The 8,735-nt window shown below is 39.3% G+C and overlaps 1 pseudogene; it reads left to right on the top strand.

The window, feature by feature from the left end:
- The first annotated feature begins 6,171 nt into the window (after window positions 1-6,171).
- LOC128107840 (drebrin-like protein) lies at window positions 6,172-7,357 on the top strand (annotated as a pseudogene).
- The last annotated feature ends 1,378 nt before the right edge of the window (window positions 7,358-8,735 follow it).

Genomic DNA, 8,735 nt, shown 5'->3' with positions numbered 1-8,735 from the left:
GAAGAAGAATCAGAAAGAAAACATTTCATAGCAGAAAGTGTGTGGCATTTAGAATCTGAAAGTCCTGAATTCAGAAACTGAGTCTACCATTTACCAGTTCTCTGGCCTTATGCATCAAAACCTTTGCTTTTTCGAAACTACTAAAATTTAGATTTATTTAGTATGTTGATTATATGATTATTCTATGCCAAGGAATGAGTTAAATATTAAAATGGTTATATCTTCCTTTAAATGCTCATGTTGAGTGTTCATGTAAAAAAAATGTACAAGTAAATATATATTGTTGTTTGTCTTAATATTTTTTTCATTTCCAGCTCCTAAAAGGAATTCTGTTTCCAAAACAGTAAAAATAATTAAGCACATTTCTTTTTGTTTATTTGCAAAGATATATCAAAGCTATTAAAATACATCAAAATATTTTCATCTTTGAACAAAACAGACACGATTCTCTTGAGTTTGGCAGTAGCATCTTTGCCTCCTCTTTTGGATCCTAATATGCCTTAGGATTGTATTTAATTAAGTGATTTATGTGGAAAGGCTTCGCATGACTGCTGCATGCCTCTATCTTTATTATCAAATCATGAAAAAAATGAACCCTAATTTATGACTTTTATAAAAATGAACATATATTCTTCTGTTTAAATGTCATCTTAATATAAGTGTTATTTTTCCTTATAAAGATAAATTAAAACCTACATGTACAACTCTTCACAAAGACTGTGATTTCAAAATATTGACTGGGCTGAAAATCTTATGAAAATAATTTGGCTAACTTTGAAGCCTGAAGTATTTTACATGAGAGGAATGTTGATTATTTGTGTTTCTTGAGATTAAACATAATGTAAATGGTTGCGTTGTTTTCAAATATCCTTGTCATGTTGTCTCTTAAAAAGAGCTAAGTTCTTTCACAACCAGCTGTACATTGTAATGAAAACATAACAAATTTCTTTTGACTGAATGAGATACATTTTGAGTAAAAAAGGGGAGACAGTAGAAGATAATTTAGGGAGAGAATGTGCCTGTAACTAAAATATTATTTTTTTCGTGTTTTATTAAACACAAAGTGATCTTTCATTTTTAAACTATGGTTAAACATTATAAGGAACCCTTTCAGTCTTGTGAGAATTTCCACAGTTACAGCTGGTCATGTGACTGTAGTCTGGGTGATTGCTGTGTAGCAACACCCTAGTATTACAAACAATTGTTGGATACCTTGAAATCCAGCCTTCACAACTGGAGTACATGCAGGTCAAGGATTGTAATCCCCTCCTTTTTTCTTTTAAGCAGTTGCTGAGTTTAAATGGTTCTTTCCATACATATAAAAATACCTCTTTTCTCAATGTAAAGACTGTGCAGACAGAATAATAAAATATCACACATTTAGTATGTTCTCCTCAATTATTCTCAATTTTTCTTTCTCCTTCATCCACTTTAAAGCTTACAGAGGGTTAGTAAACTCAAACTGTGGATTAACCTTTGTAGTTTCATTGAGGAATGCTGGCAATTTAACACTGGGATTCATAATACTCTACATTTTCACAAAGCGCTTGGTTTTAAATCTAACATCAATATACAAAATATAACAGCAGGATTATAAAAGACTCATATGTAGAACATTTTCCTCCTCACAGATGAGGGCTCTCAGAGTAGACAAGAACTCCAGGGGTATGTATGTCAGAGCTCATTGCATTTTCAAAATTGGCAGTGCTGTGCACACAATTTCAGATTTCACTGCTCCCTGGCATTAGAGTCCATCTCTCCCTCGAATGTAAAACACTTGTCTATTCTGAGCACTTTATCAAGCTATTATTAAAAATTAATGGGCCCGTGAATTCATGTGCACTCTGACTGAACATCTTACCTTCTTTTAATGTTCTGTTTGAGGTAGCACTTCCACAGGGCTTTCTTGATGCTTCCCACCAGAATCTGGATAGTTCCTTAAGAATTTGCTTTACTGAGTCTTGAGGGAGATTGATTCCCAATTTTCTGAGAAATTGCAATACTGATTTCCAAAGTGGTTGCAAAAGTTTGCACTCCCACTAGCAGTGGAGAAGTGTTCCCCTTACTCCACATCCTCTCCAGCATAAGCTATCATCAGTGTTTTTTATCTTAGCCATTCTGATGGTATCTGAGTCATTTTGATTTGCATTTCCCCGATGGCTAGGGATGTTGAGCAATTCCTTAATTTTTTAAAATTATTTATTTATTTATTTATTTATTTATTTATTTATTTATTTATTGGCCATTTGAGATTCTTCTGTTGGAGATTCTTCTGTTGAGAATTCTCTGTTTGGATCACTACCCCATTTTTTAATTGGGTTATTTGGTTTTTTGATTTGTAGTTTCTTGAATTATTTTATATTTTGGAGATCAGCCCAAAGTATGCTCAGCATCGTTCCAAGCACCTAGAGTCCAGTCTAAGAGAGGGAGAAGTGATTGTACCAGCATTGGGGAGGGGGTGTCAAGATCATGATGAGGAAACACACAGAGACAGCTGACCCGAGCTAGTGAGAGCTCAAGAACTCTGGATGGACCGCTGGGGAACCTGCAAGGGAACCAACCAGGCCCTCTGAATTTGGGTGACAGTTGCATGGTTTGGTCTGCTTGTCGGGCCCCTGGCAGTGGGACTTAGATTTGTCCCTGGAGCATGAACTGGCTTTTTGGAGCCCACTCCCTGTGGAGAGATACCTTGCTCAGCATTGATGCAGAAGGGAGGAGCTTGGGTCTGCTTCAACTTGATGTGCCAGACCTTGTTGACTCCCTATGGGAGACCTTACCCTCTCTGAGGAGTGGATGGGGAGGGTAGGGTGGGGAGAATGTGGGGGGGGGCAGGAGGAGAGCAGGCAAGAAGAACTGTGTTTGGTTTGTAAAATGAAAAAAATCAAAGTAAAATAATATAAAATAAAAAATTTGTTTTAAAATCTACTTATTTACTTTAAAAGGGGCAGGTACTCTTCTAAACCTGAGGGAAAATGAAACTGACTTCTGCCTCAGGGATGAGCGCCAAACACCACCTCATTTCTGTTAGCTTGCAGGTACTTTGGGTTCTCATTCCTAGCCAGCAGAGTGGAGATCGTGGAAGTTTCTGCCTCTCTTCATGATTACAAATATAGCACAGATATTCATGATTTTAATATCTTAGAATACCAGATTGGGGTCTTTGTCTTTGGTGCTATAAATCCTTGCATTTTTAAAGTTGAATTGTTCTGTAAGTGGGCATATTTTTTTTTGTTGTTGTTGTACAAAATGCAAGAAAGTTTACTTCCTAAAAATACAGCAACCGTGAAGGTGGCATTTGTTTCTGGCTATAGGGCCAGGAACAAGGATCTCCAGTGAGGTAAGCAGTCTCTGTTCTGTGTTTGGTCCACTAAATCTGAACATTCAGTTTGTTTTTTACATCTATGGCACTTCTCATGAAGGAAAACTAGAGCAGGCTTTCTGTGTAGGGCAAGAAAAGGACTGAGTAGAGAAACTGTTCCCGAAGGCCAAGGTTATGTTCAACACTAAAAGCTAGAGAAAAATCTTCATTTAATGAATGAATAGAATAATTGTTTAGCTATGTAAAGATGTGTTGCATCTGTTTATGCTGCATTTGTTTAATTATGCAGAGCTGTGCCACTTTTGTTTATGCTGCATTTGTTAAACTATGTAAAGATGTGTTTCTATTGCACCTTGCCTGCCTAAGGCTCCTGATTGGTCTAATAAAAAGCTGAACAGTCAATAGCTAGGCAGTAGAGGGAGAGGTGGGGCTGGCAGGCAGAAAGAATAGTAAGAGGAGGTAGCTAGTCTCAGGAGAGAACAAGAGGAAAGAGAGGGAGATGCCAGAGGCTAGACAACCAGGTAGCCACCCGCCAGACAGACATGGAGGAAGCAGGGAAGTAGAACGTACAGAAAGAAAGAAAGGTAAAAAGTCCTCAGGCAAAACGTAAATCAAGCTAATCTAGGAAAAAACCAGCCTAAACTAAGGCCGAGCATTCATAACTAATAATAAGTCTCCGTGTCGTTATTTGGGGGCTGGCTGTTTGAGAAACCGTGCTATAGTTGTCTCTCTGTCACCAAATGGATTATTCCTATCCATTCATAAACTATATTTCTTTGTGCAACAGATTATTTCTTTATGCATAGACTATTCATGAAGCTAACAAAAAGTAGGTGGGACTGACTGTGTGTCAGCAACACATTCTAAAGAGATTAATATTTCAACTTATTTGTTTTAAAACATTATATTATTTGTCAGTTCTCAGAGGATTTCACACATGCCCACAATGTGTATTTGATCATATTTACCCACCTCTCCTCCAACTATTTCAATACTTCTCAATTTATGGGTCCTTGATCCTTTGGGGACTCAAACGATCCTTTCACAGTGGTGGACTGAGATCCCTGGAAAACAGAGATATTTATATTACAATTCATAACACTAGCAAAATTACAGTTATGTCTGTATTAACAAAAATAATTAATGGTTGGGTTTTACCACAACATGAGGAACTGTATTTAAGGATCATTTAACGGTTGTAGCATTAGTAAAATTGAGAACCACCCCCAACCTTGTCTTCTAATTTTGCTTTTGTTATTTTTTGTGTTTATTTTTTGTGTTTTGTTTTTTGGTTTTTTTTTTCCACTAAGACACATGGAGTCATATTTGTTTAGCCCATGTACCCCTGGGTATAGGGCCATTCCATGGAGAGTCGTCAATCTAACAGAGGACACACCCGTAAGGAAAACTGACTCTTCCTTCCTCAGAAGTCACCAGCTGTCAATAGTTCTTATTCAGGGGTGGAGGTGCCTCTTCTCAATCCATGCTGGAATGTAATTTTGCTTGATCTTCAGTGGGTCTTATGCAGAAAACTACATCTGTTATTGGTCCCTTGATACAGTAGATTTGTGGCATCTATAAAACACGGTGTAGATCAATCTTTCCCTGAACTCTGGCTTTTAAAATCTGTCTAAAAGTTTTGTGAAGAATACTGTATCAATACAGAAAAGAAGGTTTTTAGTAATTTTTGTGCTTGATTTTGAACTAAATAATTCTATTCACTAAGACAAACGTTATGGAAAGGAATACATTGTACTTAACATATCCACACACATACATGAAAGCAATAAAGCTCAATTAATAATTTTAACTAATTTTTGACATTATTTACCTACTTTGTCCTTTTTCTTACTATGTTTACTAAGATATACACATGGTTCAAATAAATCAATAATTAAAGTGTATAATGGAAAAGTATATTTCCATTTCATATATTAAGTTTAATATCTTGTTAAAGTCTTATTTAGATATTTTATTTAATTTTAGAGGTCAATAATATTATATCTCAAAAGAGTATTATATCAATAATTACAGATTCAAACTTTAGTACTTTGTAAGGAAAATCATTTAATTTCTAATATTGCCCCAATAGAAATCCATATTATCTCCTTTTTAACAATACTATTATCCTTATGCTATGATATAATTTATATATTGCTTGCTTTTGCAATTAAACATATTTAAGAGAAGCTTCTGTGTTGTATACCATTTCTGCAATTATTTTAATTAAAGATTCATGCACTATGCTCACACTGCTTATCATTACTACAGTAGGTAAATCATCTTCCAACATTTGTCACATGCTAGAGATTATTTTAGGCAAATTGGATTCAGTAGACAGAAAAAAAAATAAATCAGTAAAGCTGACCCTCTCCTCAGGTGCTCACTTCCTCATATGCTCAATAGCTACGATGTTAAATTTCCTGAAAACTGGGCATTTAAATAACATTGCTAGACACCACACAGCAAAATGAAATCTCTTCCAATGTTTTGTCAATTGCTCACAAATTTTCAGTTTGTCGATTGATTCAGAATGAATCTTTTCCCTCAACTTTTGTGTTTGTATAAGTGGCAAATTATTTTTAGTGTTGATAAAAGAGTAATATGCTTTATCTGTGCCTTTTATTCATTATCTCACAATTACATTGTATATGCATTGGGGAGACTCTGCCACCTCCGGCTGGGGTAGTTCTTTTTCCCAGTTTCTGTTTATTTGTTTATGAGAAAGAGATGTGTGTAGCCCTTGCCGGCCTTCAGCTCCTTTTGTCTTTGACTATGACATTGAAATCCTGATCCTCCTCCTCTCCCAACCCAATTGATGGAATTCCAGGCATAGATAACAGTACTAACTTTTTACTAATGAAGGCAATAACAATGCCATCCATTTGGCTTGCACAGGGAGGGACACCTGGAGGATCGGGTGGAGGTGCTCGACAGCAGGAAGGTGATGCACGCCTTGTGCAGGGTGAATGACCCTCCCCAAGTTTGTCCTCATTAACTGGACAGGCGAAGGTGTGAGCGGTATATGAAGGGAGCAAGTGCCAACCAAGTAAGCACCATGGGCACACTTCCTGAAGTGTGCCCATGTGACTATGAACACATGGACCAAGGAGGATGTGGAGCCTGAACGCATCTTGGGGAAGGTTGCCAAGGCCTCTGGCGCCAACTACAGCTTCCACAGGGAAAGCAGCTACTTCCACGTACAGGACATCAGGCCCCAGTGGGCGCTTTGTACCAGAAAACCAATGCCATATCTGAGATCTAGAGAGTTGGCAAAGATGCCTTCTAAGATAGCTTTGGGCCAAAGCTGAGAAGGAAGTGGAGAACCGTCACCTGGGGGAGAAGCGACAGGTCGCAGAGGAGCAACAGCAAGAGGAGAAGCATGGTTGTGAACAAAAGCCACCGGAGGCTGCCCACTGCCAGCAGCACTACCAGGAACAGCACGTATCAGCTGGACCCCCAAGGACATGTGAGCAGGAGCAAGAAGTGGTTGCAAGAGGCAGACAGGAATGGGAGTCTGCTGGGTAGCAGGCTCCACAACCACAACAGATTTTCAAGCAGAAGGAAAGGGCTTTCTCTAGCACTTCTGTCTCCAGCTGTCAGCCCAACAAGCTGAGGGTCCCCTTCCTGCAGGATCAGCTCACTCAACCATGAACCTCTACAGCACACAGCCAACTCCCACTGTCTCAAGACCCAGAGTGGGTGTCTGTAAGGAGCTAGCACCTCACACTATCTTCATCCCAGACAGAAGAACCCACATATGATGAACCTCCAAAGTAGGACATCCTCTACAAGGAACCTCCATTGGTACAGCAACAAGGGGATATCTCTGTACACATTGCCAACTACAGGCAGGGCCAGGGCCTCAGTGGGCAAGGGCTACCAGGACTACCAGGCAACTCAATACACAGAGATCTCTTTTGATTCTGAGAACTTAATCATGGGCACCAGGTGATTGATGAAGGCTGACTGCGTGGCTTTGAACCTGATGGCCACTTTAGCATGTTTCCTGCTGACTACGTGGAGCTCATAGTGTAAGGCTAAGGCCTGGGCCTGCCTTCTCCACTGGAAGTGGCTTCCTTGTTCCAAAGGGAAGAGGCCTAAGAGTTACTATTTGGCTCTCTTCCAGGAGTGGAAATTTAATGAGAGCAAGGCTCTCTCTGCCTCCAATGCTCTGTTACCCCAGATGTAACAGTATCTCACTGCTCCCCAAAATGCTTACTGCACCCTCCATGACCCCCTACCAGACACACACTTGGCCCCAGTGGGAATGACTATTGAGCCAAGCTTAACCTGTGGCCAATTCCTGGGTGACCTCTGTGCAAGGAGAGCAGTACTGAGAAGTAGGTTTCAGAGCAGGGGCATCTGGGGGCCACATCTGCATTTGCCCTTCTTTGTGTGGCTTTTGAGGAGTGGTAGCTGCCGCTATTTAGAAAGGTCTTTGGGAATCGTGAACTTAAGATAATTGCTTTTATCGAAATCTTGGCCAAAGTCAGAGTAGACAATGGCAGTTTTGACAGCAGGGAGGTTTTCTTACTAGGGGCTTCTCTATCTCACTCCATTTCTGTCACTGTGTCTGTGCTGTAGGGAGAAGGGATGGGATGACCAAGCTCCCATCATTGGGAATGTGAAATGACATCTATCATGGGGCTCACTCAACGTCTGCTGGCTCCACCCATCTGTGTCTGATAAACAATCTAAGAACTGCAGTGAGGTCCCCAGCTCATCTACTCCACTTCTGACCTAAATGCTCCCATGTGGAAGAAATCCCAACCTGAGGTCTCTATTTGCCTTGTACCTGAGTATGCTCATTTATATATATTTTCCTACAAGAAGAATAGGCATGGTGGTCTATGACTTTAACCCCAGCACTCAATAGGCAGAGACAGGTAGATCTCTATAAGTTCAAGGCCATAAGGCTAGCCTGGTCTTTATAGTTCTTGGACAGTCTCGGTCTCAAAAAGAGAGAGAGGGATCTAGAAATGATAAGATGTAACTGAAAAGGAAAAAGAAAAAGAAAGGGAAGGATTTCACGGTAGAGCAGCTAAAACTAAGAGCCAATTGAAGGTTCATATGGAAACCTACTAAAGTAGAATACTTGTTAAAACACACACACACACACACACACAAAGAGAGAGAGAGAGGCAACAAATCTAATTGGAATTAACAAATGAGGGGGAAGTAAAGCCCTAACTATTTCTGTGAGTTTGAGCCCAGCCTGGTCTATAGAGTGAGTTCCAGGACAGCAGGTATACACAGAGAAACTATATCTCAAAATCAATATAAATACATAAATAAATATAAAATTAATAAAAAAAATAAAGCCCTAATTAGGTATCTTTGGCCACCAAATGAAACCTCCAGTGCCAGGAATAGGTTACATCTCATTGAGTTGTTGGCCAAAGGCTTACAGTTC

Source organism: Peromyscus californicus, unplaced genomic scaffold (genome assembly GCF_007827085.1).
Source record: "Peromyscus californicus insignis strain IS unplaced genomic scaffold, ASM782708v3 Scaffold_12__1_contigs__length_115047231, whole genome shotgun sequence".
Classification (NCBI taxonomy): domain Eukaryota; kingdom Metazoa; phylum Chordata; class Mammalia; order Rodentia; family Cricetidae; genus Peromyscus; species Peromyscus californicus.
The sequence above is the reverse complement of the archived record's forward strand: the minus strand, read 5'-3'. Positions and strand labels throughout refer to the sequence as shown.